At 43.0% G+C, this 20857-nt stretch overlaps 1 protein-coding gene and 2 pseudogenes across 4 annotated transcripts in view; 2 read left to right on the top strand and 1 right to left on the bottom strand.

Moving 5' to 3' along the window:
* The window catches only part of GREB1L (GREB1 like retinoic acid receptor coactivator), a 316336-nt gene extending 303864 nt beyond the window's left edge, over window positions 1-12472 (bottom strand). For 2 of the 4 annotated variants that reach the window (XM_003924788.4, XM_074383696.1), the window contains exon 1: window positions 12312-12472. The gene's annotated coding sequence lies outside the window, so the exon portion shown is untranslated. The remainder of the gene's footprint in view (window positions 1-12311) is intronic. The other 2 variants (XM_074383697.1, XM_074383695.1) reach the window with 1 other exon arrangement.
* Window positions 12473-15149: 2677 nt separating this feature from the next.
* Window positions 15150-15752, top strand: LOC101051156 (large ribosomal subunit protein eL28 pseudogene; annotated as a pseudogene).
* Window positions 15753-19493: 3741 nt separating this feature from the next.
* LOC101046910 (large ribosomal subunit protein eL28 pseudogene) lies at window positions 19494-20799 on the top strand (annotated as a pseudogene).
* Window positions 20800-20857: the final 58 nt, after the last annotated feature.

The following is a 20857-nucleotide window of genomic DNA, read 5'->3' on the forward strand; positions in this document are numbered from 1 at the left end:
AGCGTCCATCCCAGAAATAAAGTAAAAAGGTGACAGAGCAAGACTCCACCTCAAAAAGAAACTCTTGAAATATGTTTTCTCTATATTAGCTGCAATTACAGGTATAAGAAGACACTGCGAAACAATATGGTAAACCAGAAAACAGGACTCGTTTAGTGACCTTGAGGAAGTCAAGTAAATTCTGCAGTGTCTTCCTCTTAGGGTAGACTGATCTATGGCTCTAAAATCCAACACAGCTCTGTCTTAAAATAGAAGAAAAACTTCTTAAATACAAATGTCAGGCAATTGACATCAAAATTAAATTTTCTAAGCTCTGTTCTCATTATTTGGCTTATGAGCTAAGACTGAAAGAAAATACAAGTCAATCTCAGTCGGGCACGATAGCTCACACCTGTAATCCCAGCACTTTGGGAGGCCGAGGCGGATGGATGACAATGTCAGGTGTTTGAGACCAGCCTGGCCAACATCGTGAAACCCTGTCTCTACTAAAAATACAAAAATTAGCCAGGTGCAGTGGCATGCGCCTGTAGTCCCCAATACTTGGGAGGGTGAGGGAAGAGAATTGCTTGAACCCAGGAGGCAGAGGTTGCAGTGAACCAAGATCCCACCACTGCACTCCAGCCTGGGCAATAGAGTGAGACTCTGTCTCAAAAAAAAAAAAAAAAAAAAAAAGTCAATCTTTATCAAATTCTCTGAGCAAAGAAGAAACCCTGAATTATGTTTTATAGCTTTAATATAATTTTCTGTTTTTTGGGGGGGGAACAGTCTCGCTCTGTCACAAAGGCTGGAGTACAGTGGTATGATCTTGGGTCACTGCAACCTCCACCTCCTGAGTTCAAGCGAGTCTCCTGCCTCAATCTCCTGAGTAGCTGGGATTCCAGGCACCTGCCATAACGCCCAGCTAATTTTTGTATTTTCAGTAGGGAAAGGATTTCGTCATGTTGGCCATGCTGCTCTCAAACTCCTGATCTCAGGTGATCCGCCTGCTTTGGCCTCCCAAAGTACTGGGAATACAAGTGTGAGCCACCATGCCTGACCACTTTAATATAATTTTCAAAACAAATGTTTCTGCACAGATTTTTTCAATGAACAAATAAACTACTTCTAAAAGTTTTAATGTTGATTAAAGTTCTATAGTAATGTCAAGTAGGTATCAAGTGACAGCTATTATTTGTAACTTGAATTTCTAAACAACTAATAAGACTAACATTTTTCATACTTATCGACCATTCTGAATAGCGCTTCTGTGAATAGCTAGTGATGTTTGCAAAATACTTTAACATTATGTTTCATAAAATATTTTATTACCATTTTATGAGAAATGTTTGCGGCCAGGCGTGGTGGCTCACGCCTGTAATCCCAGCACTTTGGGAGGCCAAGGAGGGTGGATCACGAGGTCAAGAGTTCAATACCAGTCTGGCCAACATGGTGAAACTCCCCATCTCTACTAAAAATACAAAAATTAGCCGGGAGCATGGCGGTCACCTGTAATCCCAGCTCCTCAGGGGGCTGAGGCAGGAGAATCATGTGAACTCGAGAATCTCTCAGGTGGTGAGCTGAGATCACACCACCATACTCCAGTCTGGGTGACAGAGCAAGACTCTGTCTCAAAAGAAGAAAAAAGAAATGTTTGCAAAATACTTTAAAAGTGTTTCATAAAATATTTTATCATCATTTTGTAAGAGTTCCTTATGAACTGGAGGGGACACTTTTTTTTTTTTTTTTTTGAGACAGAGTTTTGCTTTGTCGCCCAGGCTGGAGTGCAGTGGCACCACCTCGGCTCACTGCAATCTCTGCCTCCAGGGTTCAAGTGATTCTCCTGCCTCAGCCTCCTGAGTGGCTGGGGTTACAGGGCACGCCACCATGTCTGGCTAATTTTAGTATTTTTTGTAGAGAAGGGGTTTCATCATGTTGGTCAGGCTGGTCTCATACTCCTGACCTGTGATCCGCCCACCTCGGTCTCCCAGGTGCTGGGATTACAGGCCTGAGCCACCGTGCCCAGCCAAGATGGTAATCTTTTATTTGCATATGGTACAGATTTTTTTTTTCCAATCTATCATATGTCTATGGCATTTATTTATGGTCCTTTTTTGCTTTACAAAAATGTTTTAAAATTGTGTTGTCACATGTCTATCTTTTAGTATATAGCTCTTATTTCTTGCTTGGCTTAAATAAATGCTCTTCAGTGAAATACATGGTGTTTAACTGTGGAATATGTATGCTATAGATTTTTATAGGATATTGTACAGTAATTTAAAAGAATAAAGACAAGCTATACCAGTTAACTTAGAGTTATAATCTTTGTTTTAATGAATATTAGATAAAAAGTAGAAAAATAAGATAGTACACATAAGGTATTAAAATATATATAAGGGTACATGATCATGGAAAAAGTTTTAACAACATAAATAGATCAGTGACATTGTCAGAGTGAAAAGAAAGGGGAAAAGGAAAAGATGGCCCTCAATTTTTTTTTTTTTTAAAGTGACTACAGTTTTTGTCTGTTTGTTTTTAGAGATGGAGCCTCATTACATTGCCCAAGCTGGTCTTAAACTTCTGGCCTTAAGTGATTCTCCCACTTTGGCCTCCCAAAGCATTAGGATTACAGGCATGAGCCACTGAGCCTGGCCTACAAGTTTTTAAAAGCACAGTATGGGCCGGGCGCGGTGGCTCAAGCCTGTAATCCCAGCACTTTGGGAGGCCGAGGCGGGCGGATCACGAGGTCAAGAGATCGAGACCATCCTGGTCAACATGGTGAAACCCCGTCTCTACTAAAAAAAATACAAAAAAGTAGCTGGGCATGGTGGCACGTGCCTGTAATCCCAGCTACTCAGGAGGCTGAGGCAGGAGAATTGCCTGAACCCAGGAGGCGGAGGTTGCGGTGAGCCAAGATCACGCCATTGCGCTCCAGCCTGGGTAACAAGAGCGAAACTCTGTCTCAAAAAAAAAAAAAAAAAAAGCACAGTATGATCCTATTTATGTAAGATTTATATTGATTATATATAAATATGCATAGAGATGCATAAAAGAATGGCTACCAAAACGATGATGTTTGACTTAGTGTGGTTAGATTTCAAGAAAAGAAAAGGAAGAAGAAAGGAAACAAGAGGAGAAGAAGGAAAGCATGAGAAAAAAGCAAATAGATATAAATTTGCCCTTTCCAAAAAACAGAACAGACTGTATGGATGAGTAACAGAATTCTGAAGTGAAAAGGTTCCCCCATCCTCTGATGTGGATACAAAATATGATAACAGACTCAGAGTTTCCTGAATACCCCAGAAAGATATACATGTAAACTTATATTAGTATTCATTTAAATTGGTTTAAAAATACAGGAAATAAGTGAGATATTATACCAATTACATCTTATCTTCCCACTGTGACCTCTACAGGCAGAACTGACAACTTGAACTGACAACTTTAAGTGCATCTGCTCTAAAAAAAAAAAAAAAAAAAAAAAAAAAAAAACTGAAATTATAAAATGATACATTTGAGTAGTAGTTCTAAGACTTGCGTCCATAAAAACCACCTGAGAAGACGCTTAAAATGCATATTCATCCTCACACTGTGGCAGAAATTTTCTTTAAATGCACATTCATGGGTCTGAGTCCCACCCTAGAAATTCTTATTAGGTCTAGTGACCAATAATACGTATTTAACAAGCACCCCAGGCAAATGTGACAGGAGGAATTGACAGATCATGCTGAAGAACAGTGAATTTCAGGATGTTTGATCTCTTTACAAACTGATTAACCAAAGAATCTGGCAGTGTGGTGCACTACAGAGAACAAAGAACATGAAGTAAAAAAATCTAGATTACCTCCCAGACTCGCTCCCTCACTTGCCTCTCCCCAGCAGCTCCCAGACCTCCTAGTTATCCCTCAAACAACAAGCTAAAACCCTTTTCCCCTAACTTTTCCAATGGCTCAGTCCCTCACTTCCTGTATCTTCACTCAGGTCACTTCTCAATGACACCTGTAGAAAATCACAACCTCCAGCTCACTTTCTATTTCCCTTTCTGCTCTACTTTTCTTTCTAGCACTTCTCACTATCTAAAAAACATCATATAGTCCTCAATTTTCTTTTGTTTATTGTTTGATTCTCCTGAGGACAAGGACATTTGTCACTTTACTTTCTTTTTTTTTTTCTTTTTTGAGATGGAGTTTTGTTCTTGTTGCCCAGGCTGGAGTGCAATGGCACGATCTCAGCTCACTGCAACTGCCACCTCCTGGGTTCAAGTGATTCTCCTGCCTCAGCCTCCTGAGTAGCTGGGATTACAGGCATTTGCCACCATGCCTGGATAATTTTTTATTTTTATTTTAGTAGAGACAGGGTTTCATTCATGGCCAGGCTGGTCTCAAACTCCTGACCTCTGGTGATACACCCACCTGGGTCTCTCAAAGTGCTGGGATTACAGGCATGAACCACCACACCCAGTTGGATATCTGTCACTTTTCTTCCCTGCAGCATCCCCAGCACCTAGAACAGTACCTGGACAGAGGTCAGAAAGATTTAACTTGGCCAAGATAAAAACAACAGAAGCTTGAGCAATTCAATGACAGAAGGTAGATACCACTAGTAAGCAGACAAAAACTGTAGTCACTTTAAAAAAAAAAAAAAAATTAAGGGCCGTCTTTTCCCTTTCCCCTTTCTTTTCACTCTGACAATGTCACTGATCTATTCATGTTGTTATAACTTTTTTTGTGTGTGTGACTGAGTCTCTGTCACCAGGCTGGAGTGCAGTGGTGCGATCTCGGCTCACTGCAACCTCTGCCTCCCAGGTTCAAGGGATTCTCCTGCCTCAGCCTCCTGAGTAACTGGGATTACAGGTGAGTGCCACCATGCCCAGGTAAATTTTGTATTTTTAGTAGAGACGGGCTTTCACCATGTTGGTCAGGCTGGTTTTGAACTCCTGACCTCGTGATCCACCCACCTCGGCCTCCCAAAGTGCTGGGATTACAGGCGTGAGCCACCGCACCTGGCCCATGTGCAGCTGCTGAGCGCTGGAAATGTAACCAGTGTAACTGAGAGACTGAATCTGGTTGTATATAATGTTAACTAATTTCTATTTAAATAGCCACACATGGCTAAGGGCTACCATACTGGACAGAGTATAGACATTTAAAGTCTTGAAACATGATGCCAAATTACCCTCCAGAAAAGTTGTGATAATTTGCCATCAGTCTTAGTATAAGCACAACCATTTCTTTATTCAATTGCCAACATTAGAGTTTATCAATCTATTGAATCATTGCAATCTGAAAGTTTAAAATTGTCTGTGTGATTTTAATATACATTTGATTATTAATAATGTTGAATGGGACTTTTTCTTCTGTCATCACACTCATTCAAATGCAAATATTTCACCCATATTATTTAACTCAGAGGTTGGAAGTTATCTGGCTTCCAGATTAATAGGTTCATGTGTTTTCTTTAAAATGTTGTTGCCAACATTTACATAAAAATGTGAATTTCCAACTTCACCAGAAAAATCAAATGACTTGGCAACAGTGGCCCACAACCCCAAAAGGCAACAATCTGTGGAGTCTTAACACTCTGCCACCCTCAGACTTTCTTGTCGACCAGAATTCATCACCTCTATTATCTTGTTTCACAACTCGGATTTACTGTGTGTCCCCTCCATGCATCTGAGTTTACAATTCCTACCTGAGTTAAATATTGAGAGATGAAAAGACAAAAAGCAGCTAATAATAATAGCTAATTTTCATTCCATGGTTAGCACAGAAAAATGATTTATGATATTTCTGGATTATTTTATAGCTAATAGTTAACTACTAGGAGAACACTAAGTTTCTTACTCCCTAGAAAAGTGGTTCAGTATCAGAAGGGTTGTTAAAATGCAGATTGGTAGGCCTCATCCCCAGAATTTCTGATTCAATAGGTCAGAGTGGACCCCAAGAATCTGCATGTAACCTCAAGCTCTAAGTGCAACTCTACATCACGATGAATGACAACCTAACACGAATTTGTAGATTTTTTTCTAAAATATGTCCACATTTATTATTATATGTAAGTTTCATTTTCAAGAGTCAATTAATGTATGTTAAATAAATAATGGTACAGGTGGCAACAGATATGGCAAAAATCCAAAGTGATATGCAAATGACAATTGGGAAACATTACCTGAACAACATCATTTCTATAAATAAATAAATACACCATCATAACAAAGAAAGTAAATAAAATTACCATGTATTGACACTGAACTTTAATTAGATGCCAGCTATTGTACTAAACATTTTTTAAAATATATATACATTTTATTGCATTTTTGGCTCTGGGGTACATGTAAAGAACATGCAGGATTGTTGCATAGGTACATATATGGCAATGTGGTTTGCTGACTCCATCCTCATCACCTATATCTGGCATTTCTCCCCATGTTATCCCTCCCCAACTCCCCACCCCCACTGTTCCTCCCCTAGTTCCCCGCTGCCCGCCACAGACCCCAGTGTGTGATGCTCCCCTCTCTGTGTCCACGTGTTCTCATTGTTCAACAACTGCCTACGAGTGAGAACATGCGGTGTTTGATTTTCTGTTCTTGTATCAGTTTGCTGAGAATGATGGTTTCCAGTTTCATCCATGTCCCTACAAAGGACATGAACTCATCGTTTCTTATGGCTGCAGAGTAGTCCATGGTGTATATGTGCCACATTTTCCCTGTCCAGTCTATCATCGATGGGCATTTGGGTTGGTTCCAGGTCTTTGCTATTGTAAACAGTGCTGCAATGAACATATGCGTACATGTGTCCTTACAACAGAACAATTTAAAATCCTTTGGATATATACCCAGGATTGGGATTGCTGGGTCAAATGGAATTTCTATTTCTAGGTCCTTGAGGAAGTGCCACACTGTCTTCCAGAACGGTTGAACTAATTTATACTCCTACCAACAGTGTAAAAGTGTTCCTATTTCTCCACATCCTCTCCAGCATCTGTTGTCTCCAGATCTTTTAATGATTGCCATTCTAACTGGCGTGAGATGGTATCTCAATGTAGTTTTGATTTGCATTGCTCTAATGACCAGTGATGATGAGCATTTTTTCATGTTTCTTGGCCTCATCACATTTATTATTTCATTTTATCTTCAAAATAAACCTATCCAGAAGGTTGGTAATTAGAGCAGTAATTGTGAATCCCATTTTACAGAAGAAAAGCACAGGAGTTTTAAAAGTATCCTAAGCACATAAAAAGTTGGAAGAGCCATAACAAGAAGGTCTCCTCCTAACTCCTAACCTTGGTAGTATAGCCAAACATGGGAATACAGGACACAACTGGTGCTTGCTTCTGCAGACTGGCACCATAAAAATAGAACTATGACCAGGAACAGAGAAGACAATACAAGATATAGTTCACAGCAACAAACACTTATCAAGTGATTATGTGTTAATCTATGCTAACATGGCTTCAGTCCCTACTGTAGGGACTGCTGAAGACACCCATAAAGCATAGGGAAAAATAAAAACAAAATCTGAAACCACAACCTTGAAAAGCTAGTGAATTTTCTACATCATAGGACAAAAACAACTGCACTGAAGGGCAGGCTGGTAGGGGCAAATAGAGAGTTGGGTAGAAGAGAAGAGTCACTGTGGGACTCCACATCTGTACTTGAAGGAGTTGCTATCACCAGTCAGTCAAGAATGGGAGGGAAGAAAGCGTACACAATAGGGAGCCCTCCTGGGGCTCAACAGCACAAAGAGCGTCTGTTATCCTTGTTGGGTGTGTGTTTGCCAGAAATATCAGGGCTGCTGGAACTCCAGAACTCACAAGGGCATGCTTTTGTGTAGTCTAAATTACCTTGACTGTATAAGAACTCAAGTCAGAGGGCATAACTTCATTATCCATTTGTAGCCAAAAGATCATAAATTTTCTCTCCGATTTTTCCTCGAGTTTTGAGAAGCATTTCCAGTAAAATTCCAGCAAATTGTGATCACAGTAATACTAACCATAAATCAGCTCTTCGAGGAAGATTGCATTTTCACTTAAATATTGTTTATATCTTAGTTATTTAACAGCTACTTTCCTAAGAGTTAATATAATAATAGTAATAGCTCATAAATATTACCAAAGACTGAAAAGATAACAATTAGTTTGAAAAAAGTCTACTGGAAAATTTGGTTTGCTCTTCGTTAGTGGTATAACTGACCACTCCTATATGTCCAGCTGAAGGGTCCAGCTCAAAATGACTGAGGTTATAAAGCTTCCATCACTCAATTTGCAAAACTGTAGCAATAAGGTGGGGGGGGGGGGAACTATCCCTCACTTTGTATAAGACCCAAGAAATGCAAATCAAAACAAAGGCATAAAATGTTACACTGAGCAAATTAGTAACAGTGTTTTAAAATAACACACACACATAGAATGTTAAAGATAGTATAAATTTATGTAATCCTTTTAAAAAGTAATGTAGAAATTACTGTAAATCTAGAAATTTCCTAATAAGAGCTAACATTTATGTGTTGTTGCTTTTTATCTTAACTTTAAAGAACTAGTACTGTAACCCATTTTACATATTAGTAAGCTAAAGTTCTGAGAAAATAAATTACTTGTCCAATATTGCCAATGAGTAATGGAACTGGGTTTAAATCCAAAACCTCTAATTTTAGAACCTACCCACTTACAACTACTCTATACTATCTCTCAAGAAATCAATGATCCTAAGGAAGTCAAGGGGGAAAAAAGAAATAAAGTGACATGTATAAGAAGAGGCATTGTATTTTTTATGCTGGAAAATCAAAAATAGGTTTAAGTGAATAATGAACATCCACTGCATAAACTATTATAAAATTATTATAAATAATGGAAAGTAAACTATAGAAAAAAGTTTGTAAAAAATCAGGGTGAAAATTATCTGCAATAAGACATTTGTAAAAAATTTATTCGTATGGCAAGATCAGGAAGGGAGCTGGAAAAAATAAAAACTATTACTGTTTTGAAGAATTTCACTACTGGTATTTAATTTTTTTTTGTTTCTGTCAGCTTTGTCAATCGAGCAATATTATTCTAAGAACCCTTACAAATATATTCTAGTTCGTATTCTTAGCATCCCAATCAAACAACTCGTAAAGCAGATAATTTATAATTTATATTAGATTTATTCAAAATAATTACATATGTTTAATCAGTGCTGCTTTTAGAAAGCTTTAGCTTAGGGTATGAGATCTCTATCTTAACATCAACACTTTGCAATCACCACTTACAGTGTACTTTTGAAATCCTTAATTTAGACCATACATAGTGACTAAAATCAGCTAATTATTACTTTCACAAGTTTACAATCACTCCTCAACTCCTGTCCCCACCGGAGAATCATTAACCCAAAGGCTAATAGTACTTTACAGGTTAGAAATTTCCTAATAAGAATATACTCCGTAACTGAATACTTACCAAGTAACTAAAATATCTTAGCTATAAGAGAGGTTCGTAATCTAAATACGTTAGAGAAGCATTAATTACATTATGTCAAGTCTCTTTTAAGTAGGTAAATAAAGTTTATTTCCACTTTACCAAAAAGAAGAGTTTGGTAAGAGTAATTTTTCTAAAAATGACACTGTGAGCTGTGAGGAGAATTCACTATCCTTAGCCACACAAGGTGACATGCAGGGGTCCTTAGCCCTGTGTTTGGCCTCTATCAGCAACATAAACACACATTTCGTGGGTAGAGTAGCTGTTCTCCAATGACGTCAAACTGCAAGAGCAGGGATATAGTTTAAACATCTCTAACCTCCTCTTTAAGAATCCACCAGTCATCTTTTTTGTTGCCTCACTGTCTAACATCCACAGTCCAAGGGTTGTATCTAGCCAGTTTTAATCGTAGAACTATTTTAATCGTAGAACTCCGGAAGGCGAAGGACCCTTAAGAATAACATCGTTCAATTCCTTTATTTAACCGAGTGGGAGAAGTATCTCCAAAAAGAGCTACGTTGTGTGGCTGGTTCGTGGCAAATCCAGGCACGGAATTAAGAGATGCAACCTCACGAGGCGCGGTGGCTCACGCCTGTAATCCCAGCACTTCGGGAGGCTGAGGCGGGCGGATCACCTGAGGTCAAGAGTTCGAGACCAGCCTGAACATGGAGAAACCCCGTCACTACTAAAAATACAAAATTAGCCGGGCGTGGTGGCGCATGCCTGTAATCCCAGCTACTCGGGAGCCTGAGGCAGGAGAATCGCTTGAGCCCGGGAGGCAGAGGTTGCAAGCCGCGACTGAGCCATTGCACTCCAGCCTGGGCAACAAGAGCAAAACTCCATCTCAAAATAAATAAGTAAAACATTTGGTCTTCGTATTTATCCTTTGCCACAAACATCTTTATGTCATGTCAATGGGCGTATACACGTTTTCAGTATTTTCAGATACACACTACAATAGACAAACTGCTACAGTTCTCATTCTCTACTTCATAAGGAATTCCAAAAACGGAGGAACAATTCAACAAAATTTGCAAAAACCAACATAGGGAAACCGGTGTTCGTGGGAGAGAAGATAGTAGTTTTAAGAGTTCTTTCCACTGCATACTAAGACTGTTAGCACTCTAATTGATCTTCGATCATTGTCCACATTTGGCTAAATAATCTTATGCCATCATGAGTGAGTATCAAGTTAAGAGTCATCACCACGAATATATAGTTCAGTCTTACATTCAATTCGTCATCTATAACATAATTGCATTTTAATAGACTTACGTAAGGATATACAAAAACTTTACAACAGTGGCTGCCTCTGAGGAGGAGGAATATGGCTTGCGAGTATGCAAGGGAAGAGAGAGGACTTAATTTTTACGCTGCATACTCTTCACTGTTGTTTGAAATGTTTACCCTACTGACGTTACTTTTTAATGTTCATTCATTAAACATTTTCCTCTTGAAACACATACCTATACGCATGTAATTTTATTACTAAATATCTCAACTGAACATTTTAATTTTTTCTCTTGTAAATCATTTTTCAGTATCACAATTCATAAAACCTTCTAGAAATTTTCAGCAAAGAAGCAACACAGTCACAACACTCAAAGCAGAATTCCAAGATCTAAAGTCTAAGAACATGTACAGGGGAATGAGAGATTTTATTAAGGAGGATGGAGTTCAAAAACCTTTTGAAGGAAAGCTCTTCCCAGTATTTAAATAGCTAGGTTTAAAAACGGGATTTAAGCAGGGATTCCCGCCTCGAGGTGGGGAAAAAAAAAACATCTTACGGTGTGAAAAACAGGAATTAAAATGTGGTTTCTATCTTCTCGGCCGGGGCCAGAGGGGCGGGTGGGGAGGATAAGGACCTTGGAACCGTCACGTTCACCGGAGAAAAGGGAAAGACTGAGGAGTTTCTCCAGGACCCGCAGCCTCGCTTAGAGGCAGCGGCCGTTCCGAGCAGATGAGTCGCGTTCGGGGACGTTCCTTCGACGCGTGTAACTGAGAAACCCCACGCACTGAATCTACACAGGGAATTTCCTTTTAATGGAGCTGGAAAGAGGGACGGCTGGAATGGATTTCCTTTAACGAGTCTCCCTCACCCTCCCCGGCCAGGGCGCACCTCACTCGCTGTCTGCTCGTGTCAGGGTCAGCTGTCAATACAACCCTTTGTGTCTCATTCGGAGTAAGAGTGGTCCTAAGCCATGCACAGAAAAATGGACATGCTGGCCGGAAGACACGCACGCCCGCTCATGACGAAGTGACATTTGGTGTGAAGGAAGAAAAGCCCCACAGACGCCGAGCGAGCGCCCAGCCACCTCTGGACGCTCTTCTGGACGCTCTCAACTTTCCCAGGCTGAGAGCTCCATCCATCCTCTCCCCGCCACCTCCGCGGCGCCCTACCTGCCGCCCGCCCGCCTGCCCGGCGCCCCCCACCGCCCCCGGCCTCAGGGAGACCGACTGGGCGCCCTCCTCGCCGCCTCCGCTCGGGGCCCCCCACGCTGCCTGGCGCGCCCCAGCTCTCTCGTCCTACGCCCGGGCCGCCTCGCTCCCGCCACAAAGGCAGCGAGTAGAGCCCGGTGACAGGCCTTTGGCCTCTGGGCGCGGACAGTACGGCCGGGTCCCTTCGGTGGGCGACTAGAGGCGGCAGGGAGAGCGGACGTGGCTCCCAGGCTGGCACCGGCGCTCCCTCGCCACCCGCACGCGCTCCGCTCACACCCCCGCTGCGCTTCCCATCCCTCCCGAAAAGTCCGCCGAGGAGCTTCCCTGCGCGGCCAGGGCGTCCAGCCCGCCAAAGGGCAGCCCCTGCGGGCCACAGACGAGCTCCCGCGTCCGGCTCACGACCCCTCACCTCCCGCCCGCGCCCCGGAGTCCCCGCGGCCGCTCACCTGGCCCTGGCGGGGAGCGAGGGCAAAGGACCAGGGGGTGGCCCTCGCCTCAGCCGCGCTGGTCTCCCCACCCGCAGTGCCGTTCCCTGCGCCGCGCCGCGCTCCTCCGGCCGCCCGCCCGCCTTCGAGGTGCTAGCGCCGCCGGCGGCTGGCGTCTCTCTGGCAGGCGCGCGGGCAGCGCGCTCAGTTTCCCGGGGCGGAGCGAGGCGGAGGCCGCTGCGGCCGGAGGCGGATTCCTCAGGTGCTGCCCCTCCCGCCGGCCTCGGCCTCCGCGGCGGGGACCCCCGCGTTCCCTCCCCCCGCCCCGCCTCTCGCCTTCCTACTGCCTTGGCGCCCGCGAGTGGCTTTTGGGGGTCCCTCGCCCTCCGTGAGGGTGGTAGGCGCGCATTTCTCTCCCACCCCCTCCAACGACGCCCCCCGCCCAGCCTGTGGAGCCCTCGGTGCGCTGTCCTCACGCTTCCATTCCCAAACCCCGCCGCACCGACGAACGCGCCGCCCCTGTGGGATGCGGAGACGGGCGTGTGCAGGGGGTCTTCTGGGAAGGAGGGCTGCACCCCAGTGTGCTGACGCGCAAAGCCAGGCGGAAAAATGATTTTCAGCGGAGCCCGCGTTCATTCAGCGTGCTCTCGCCTCTGCGCGACTGCTTTCTCTGTTCACTGGACGGCGGCTAAAGAGCCCCAAGCGTGAACTCGGCCTGGGCAGTGGTGACTCGGAAACCCTTGGCCTTTTAGTAAGAAGGGGGTAGGGTGGGGGCAGGGCGCGGACAAACCAAGGCAACCTGGGTGCTCCAAGCCCGAGCCGACTTTTGCACCTCCCGGATGAGCACGCCCTCCGGCCTGGGACCCGGCTCGGCTCGTCCGGAGCCTCCCGGGACCGTAGCGAAGGCTCCACCCCAGGCAGCCGCGTCCAGCTGGCCCTGGGCCTTGACGGGTGCTTCGGGGCAAAGGTTCTCAAGAGATGCTGCGGCCAGATAGAAAGATTTTGCTCCCCTTTTCACAGCTGGTGGCTTTTGTTATTAGAGACGCAGCTCCATTTTTAAAACTAATTGTTGCCACAGATGGGCGACTACGCCCCTGGAAGTTGCAGCTCCATGCTGGATGTGGTGGAAGAATCTAGGTAAGGAAAAGCTGATATATTTTTGAGTGCCTTTGGTGCAGTACAGCCCCGGAGAGCTCCCCGTGTGTGTGGGAGTGGGGGGACTGCCGCGGCGCTCCAGCCCGGGTGGGGTGGTATCATTGTCAAATAGTAGGTACCAAGAGACATTGTCAATTAAAGTTGATCTCGTACGATTTCCCAGTACTTTTGTTTGCTCGTCATGCATTTGTCTTTTTTCCAGATCTGAAATACATTTTTTTTCCCTGTCACTTTTGATCGATACAGAGGGAGTAGACTGGAAGTTTGGAATCACTGAAAAATAACTCAAAATAGCTTAAGTTATGACTAGCAAGATAAATTATTTGTTCGAGACTTGATTGTCCTCTCCCTCCTCCACTGGGAAGACATTGCTGACTTTTTTTCCCCCCAATCATTTTCCAATCATGTTTTGTACCTTATGGGGTTAAGGAGCTGAAATGTTTTTGTTATTTTACAATTGAATCCCCTGTTGGGCCTTTAAAAACACATACAAACATTGTTAAGTGCCATGAGGGTGGGAAACACGGCTTTGTCGGTCGTTGCCGTACCGTCACAATTCTGTGTCATGCACACAATACAGGTTTAGTAAATAAAATCCTGTTTTTGGCCCCACGCGGTGGCTATGTCTGTATTTCCAGCGCTTTGAGAGGCTGAAGCGGGAGGATTGCTTGAGCCCAGGAGTTCTGTAGGGAGCTATGAACATGCCACTGCACTTTAACCTAGGTGACAGAGAGAGAGAGAGACCCTGACTCAAGTGTGTGTATGGAGGGGTGTGTGCTTTAAAATAACTACAACATAGAAAGGTGCAGATGATTAGCAATAGCTAAAAAAGAATCCAAAGTCACTTAGTAAACTCATCATGAGAACTGGCCATACATATGGAAAAGGCAGTACTGTAGAAACCTGAGATTTCAAATTCACCTGGTGAATATAAACTAAGCTCATAAGAGGTTAAAGCAGGTGAGAATCTTTTGAAAAACTCAACCCATCACAAAGTCTGTAGGGTGTGTGGGGGTTGGGCAGAAGCAGAACACCTTTCAATTTAAAGATAAGGAAACTGTGAACAATAAGCAGCTTTAAAGTAAAACCACCAGTGCAGTTTTCTCTCTGTTTAGTTCAAGGACCATTTGTCGAGTGCCAAATACACTAGATCCTAGAAATGTGAAAGCAAATCTGGCAGTCACCCAAGGACCTTAGTCTAATATTACAGGACTCTGGTATTCATTCTTCATCCATTCAACAGATATTATTGAGCACCTACTGTGAGTTAGATGGCATAATACACACCGGTAGTATTGGTGATTTATCAGTAAACAAGGCAAGTCCCTAACAAGGGTAAAAGTGAGAGTAATCTGGCCGGGCGTGGTGGTTCACGCCTGTAATCCCAGCAGTTTGAGGTCAAGGCAGGCAGATCACGAGGTTAATAGATCGAGACCATCCTGGCCAACACGGTGAAAGCCCGTCTCTACTAAAAATACAAAAATTAGCTCGGCGTGGTGGCACGCACCGGTAGTCCCAGGTATTTGGACGGCTGAGTCGAGATCATGCCACTGCACTCCAGCCTGGGCAACAGAGCGAGACTCCGTCTCAAAAAAAATAAAATAAAAGGACGAGGACCAAATATCACCCACTAAAATGGAGTTAATGCAGGAAGTAGGACAAAACCTTTTTTTTTTTTTTTTGTATTTTTAGTACAGACGGGGTTTCACCATGTTGACTCTCGATCTCTTGACCTTGTGATCCGCCCACCTCGGCCTCCCAAAATTCTGGGATTACAGGCTTGAGCCACTGCGCCCGGCAGGACAAAACTCTTTAAAAATTTTTGTTCGTCTTTCCGTCTCACGTCGCCGCTACGAGAGGAGCCACCGCCATGTCTCCGCATCTGCAATGGAAGGTCGTGCGGAACTGTTTCAGTTTCCTCATCAAGAGGAACAAGCCAACCTACAGCGCAGAGCCCGATAACTTGAAGGCCCGCAACTACTTCCGCTACAGCAGGCTGATTCACCACAAGATTGTGGGCGTGGAGTCGGCAGCAGACGGCAAAGGTGTCGTGGTGGTCATGAAGCGGACATCCGGCCAGTCACCTCCTATTTCCGTACCAACAACAACAACAAGAATGTTCACGCCACGCTCAGCGGCACCAGACACATGATCCGCAAGAACAAGTACCGCCCCGACCTGCGCATGGCAGCCATCCGCAGGGCCAGCGCCATCCTGTGCAGCCAGAAGCCTGTGATGGTGAAGAGGAAGCAGACCCGCCCCACCAAGAGTTCCTAAGCCCCCTGCTCCCAGAGCAATAAAGCGTCAGCTGGCTTTCTTATCAAAAATAAAAATAAAATCTTCTTTTTTTTTTTTTTTTTGTTTGTTTGAGATGGAGTCTTGCTCTTATTGGCCAGGCTGGAGTGCAATGGAGCAATCTCGGCTCATCGCAACCTCTGCCTCCCGGATTCAAGTGATTCTCCAGGCCTCAGCCTCCTGAATAGCTGGGATTACAGGTGCCCGCTACCACGCCCAGCTAATTTTTTTGTATTTTTAGTAGAGATGGGTTTCACTATGTTGGTAAGGCTAGTCTCGAACTCCTGACCTCAGGCGATCCACCCGCCTCTGCCTCCCAAAGTGCGGGGATTACCGGCGTGAGCCACCGCGCCCGGCCTCCTGTTCCTGTTCTTAGCGAAATGTAAAGAGTAACAGGCAGGTTGTGAAAATGAAGCAATCTGAAAACCAGAATGTCGTTGGAATTAAACAGTAGATGTCTATTTAAGCTGAAAAAACTATGGAGGGCCGGGCACAGTGGCTCACGCCTGTAATCCCAGCACTTTGGGAGGCCGAGGCGGGTGGATCACGAGGTCAAGAGATTGAGACCATCCTGGTCAACATGGTGAAACTCCGTCTCTACTAAAAATACAGAAAATTAGCTGGGCATGGTGGCGCGCGCATGTAATCCCAGCTACTCAGGAGGCTGAGGCAGGAGAATTGCCTGAACCCAGCAGGCGGAGGTTGCGTTGAGCCGAGATCGCGCCATTGCACTCCAGCCTGGGTAACAAGAGCGAAACTCCGTCTCAAAAAAAAAAAAAAAGGAAAAAGAAAAAACTATGGAAGCAGTTAATAGAAAAAACAGATACCACTGAAAACTGAATTAGTAAATTACAAGACCATCTCAAAGAATCCAGAGTGTAGAACAAAAATATGAGGAAATCAAAATTGTGAGAGAAAAAATAGATTCAGGAGAGCTACTATTGATATGTTGGAAGCTTGAAAAATAAAATGGAACACATGCTATATATTAGAACTACAAAACATCATTAAAAGAAAGAAAACCTAAGTCAATGGAAAGACATCCTGCATTACTGGATTTAAAGACCTAACATTGTTAAGATGGCAATATCCTCCAAGTTGATTTACAGATGCAATATAATCTCTATCAAATTCCAACTGCCTGTCTTGTAGAAATTGATAAGCTTATCTCATAATTCATATGGAAATGCAAGGGATCCAAAATAGCCAAAATAAACTTAGGAAAAAAGAACCAAGTCAGAGGACTACACGTCCCAAATTCAAACATCATGACTAAGCCATAGTAATCAACACCACAGTAATCAGACTAAATATCTGACATAAGTACAGACATATAGATCAATAGAATAGAACTAAAAGTTCAGAACTAAACCCATGCATCTATGGTCAATTGATTGTCAACAAGGGTATCAAAATAATGCAATACATTGGAAAAGCATAGTCTTTTCAACAAATGGTGCTGGGACAGCTGGATATCCACCTGCGAAAGAATGAATTTGACATCTACTATATAGCATATACAAAAATTAACTTAAAATTGATCACAGGCTGGGCACAGTGGCTCATGCCTGTAATCCCAGCAGTTTGGGAGGCCGAGGTGGGCAGATCATCTGAGGTCAGGAGTTCGAGACCAGTCTGACTAACATGGTGAAACCCGTCTCTACTAAAAAATACAAATTAGGCGTGGTGGCAGGTGCCTGTAATCCCAGCTATTCGGGAGGCTGAGGCAGGAGAATCACTTGAACCCAGGAGGCAGAGGTTGCAGTGAGCAGAGATCTCGCCATTGCACTCCAGCTTGGGCAACAGAGCAAGACCCTGTCTCAAAAAAAAAAAAAAAAAAAAAAAATCACAGACCTAAATGTAAGCGCTGAAAGAGTTCTTTGACATTGGATTAGGTTTCTTAATATGACACTAAAAGTACAAGCAACAAAAGAAAAAGCTAGATAAATTGATTCATAAAAATTAAAAACCTTTGTACATCAAAGGACAGTATCAAGGTGAAAAGATAATCCATATTATGGGAGAAAATGTTTGCAAATCATATATCTGATAAATATTATGTAGACATATAAAGAACACTTGCAACTCAACAAATGAACAATCCAAATTAAAAATGGACAAAGGATCTTAATAGACATTTACCCACTGAAGATACACAAATGGCTAATAAGCATATGAAAAGGTGCTCAAGATCATTAGCCACTAGGGAAACACAAATGAAAACCACAAGAGATACCACTTCACACCATAAGAATAGTTATTATAAAAAACACAAAACGAACAAAATAGTTCTGGAGACAGACTGGGAGCCTTCATCAAACTACTTGAAACTTAGAACTATCTCAGCCAAAATTCTAGTTTTTAATTAAGCTTTGTAATGCATTTGATGCTACTTGCAGTTAAATAAAAGACTCAATAAAGAGGTAGAGTTTTTAAAAAATACTGGAGAGTAAAAGCCCCATGAAATCCAATTATTGATCATGTTTTTAGAAAATCTAATATAAATGCTATATAGCATAGAAAAAGCAAAAATTGAAATATTAAAAATAATCTGTAATTAAAATTCCAGTTTATTTCAATAAATGTGGGTGGTATGGGCCCTTGGGGAGAGAATTTTAACTCTTAAATCATGTTTGGAGAAGAGAATGGGTAATAATATATACTGCCAGGCACAGTAGTTCATGCCTGTAATCCCAGTATTTTGGGAGGCCAAAGCAGGAGGATCACTTGAGCCCGGTTTGCGACCAACCTGGGAAACACAGTGAGACCCTGTTTCTACAAAAAATAAACAAATTAGTTGGGTGTGGTGGCACAATCCCAGGGTCCCATCTACTTGGGAGGGTGAGGTGAGAGAATCACTTAAGCCCAGGAAGTTGAGGCTACAGTATCCATTATGGTAGGACTGCACGCCAGTCTGAGTGACAGAGATCCTGTCTTAAAAAGAGAAAAGATGTATCCTTTTTTCTTTATAAGCATATCACTTATTTAAAGGACATCAGTTTTTTGGGTTTTTTTTTTTTTTTTTTAGTTTAAAGATACTGACCACAACTTCCTGCAGAACTTTCAAATGATTTGAGAAAAAAGAAATACAAAGATACCAATACAAATGCCACAATAGTCAGGAAGAAACAGGAAAAACAAAGCATAAGAAAGAGAAAACATAATTTAAGGTGTATGAACACATTCTTGGCATCAATAACAATAAATCAAGTGGGCTAAATTTTTCTACTGAAAGACAAAAATCTCTCTAAAAAAAGAAAATACAACTATATTCTCTTTATGAACAATATCTGAAATAAAACATAGGAAGAGTGAAATTAAATGGATAGCCAACAGTTACAAGTAAGGACAAAAAGAAGCAAAGTAGCAATATAAAATCAAAGTGAAATTCATGATTTAAAAGCACAGGCCAGGCACGGTGGCTCACGCCTATAATCCCAGCACTTTGTGAGGCTGAGGTGGGCGGATCCCGAGGTCAGGAAATCGATACCAACCCGGCCAACATGGTGAAACCGCGTCGCTACCAAAATACAAAAAAAATAGCCGGGAATGGTGGCGCGGGCCTGTGTAGTCCCAGCTACTCGGGAGGCTGAGGCAGGAGAATCGCTTGAACCCAGGAGGCGGAGGTTGCAGTCAGCCAAGATGGCGCCACTGCGCTGCAGCCTCGGGGACAGAGCGAGACTCCCTCTCAAAAAAAAAAAGGGGGGCGGGAGGGGGAGAGGACCAAATAAGACCAAATATCACCCACTAAAATGGAGTTAATGCAGGAAGTAGGACAAAATTTTTTTTTAAATCTTGTTCGTCTTTCCGTCTCAGGTCGCCGCCACGAGAGGAGCCGCCGCCATGTCTGCGCATCTGCAATGGATGGTCGTGCGGAACTGTTCCAGTTTCCTGATCAAGAGGAACAAGCTGAACTACAGCACCGAGCCCAATAACTTGAAGGCCCGCAACTACTTCCGCTACAGCAGGCTGATTCACCACAAGACTGTGGGCGTGGAGTCAGCAGCAGACGGCAAAGGTGTCGTGGTGGTCATGAAGCGGACATCCGGCCAGCGGAAGCCTGCCACCTCCTTCTAGCGGACCAACAACAACAACAATGTTCGCGCCACGCTCAGCAGCACCAGACACATGATCCGCAAGAACAAGTACCGCCCCGACCTGCGCATGGCAGCCATCCGCAGGGCCAGCGCCATCCTGCGTAGCCAGAAGCCCGTGATGGTGAAGAGGAAGCGGACCCGCCCCACCAAGAGCTCCTGTCAGCTGGCTTTCTCACAAAAAAAAAAAAAAAAAAAAAAAGCAAGCAAGCAAGCACTGCCAGGCACAGTGATGCATGCCTGTAAGCTCAGCTGGTAGGATCTCTTAAGGAAAAGAGATCGAGACCAGCCTGGGCAACACAGCAAGACCACCAGGCTACCCCTGCTGCCACCTGCCCCATCTCAAGAATGAATGAATGAATATAAAAAATAAGCATTAAATAGGACAAGACCAATTTACTTTGATAAAAGGTACAATAAAAGAAATGGTGAATATTGAACACCCACTACATGCCAGGCACCGAGGTGAGTGCTTTACATACATCTTCTTAAATAATTCTTACTATTCTATGGAATGACTATGGTTAATGCTTTTTTTCATTTTGCAAATGAGGACTAGACATCAGCGAGATTAAATGGTATTCGCAGTGTCACAGTGATTCATGGACATGGAACTCAAATCCTGATATGCTAATTCTAAAGTGCAAGCCCATAGCACCAAAATATTTAAATAAATAAGTAATGGGGATAAAAGGAGAATTTTTTTAAAAAATTTTAACCATTTCTTTAAGAATTTGACAGATCACATAGACCAAAAATATGAGAGGATGTGGAAGATAAAATGCATATGTAATACATACAGATAACTTTGAACTCTAAAACGATAGTACATGCATTCTTTTCTAAAGTCCAAGAATATTTACAAATATTGAAAAGTTCTAAGCCACAAGATCTTAACAAATTCTAAAGAATTAAAATCTAGAGCCTAAGTCATAATTTTTGACCCTAAAATAAGAAAGCTATAAATTAAAAATAAATCTGCTTGAGTTAATTTTTTTCTATATAAAATAAATATAATCTGCA

Source organism: Saimiri boliviensis, chromosome 13 (genome assembly GCF_048565385.1).
Source record: "Saimiri boliviensis isolate mSaiBol1 chromosome 13, mSaiBol1.pri, whole genome shotgun sequence".
NCBI classification, from domain to species: Eukaryota; Metazoa; Chordata; class Mammalia; order Primates; family Cebidae; genus Saimiri; species Saimiri boliviensis.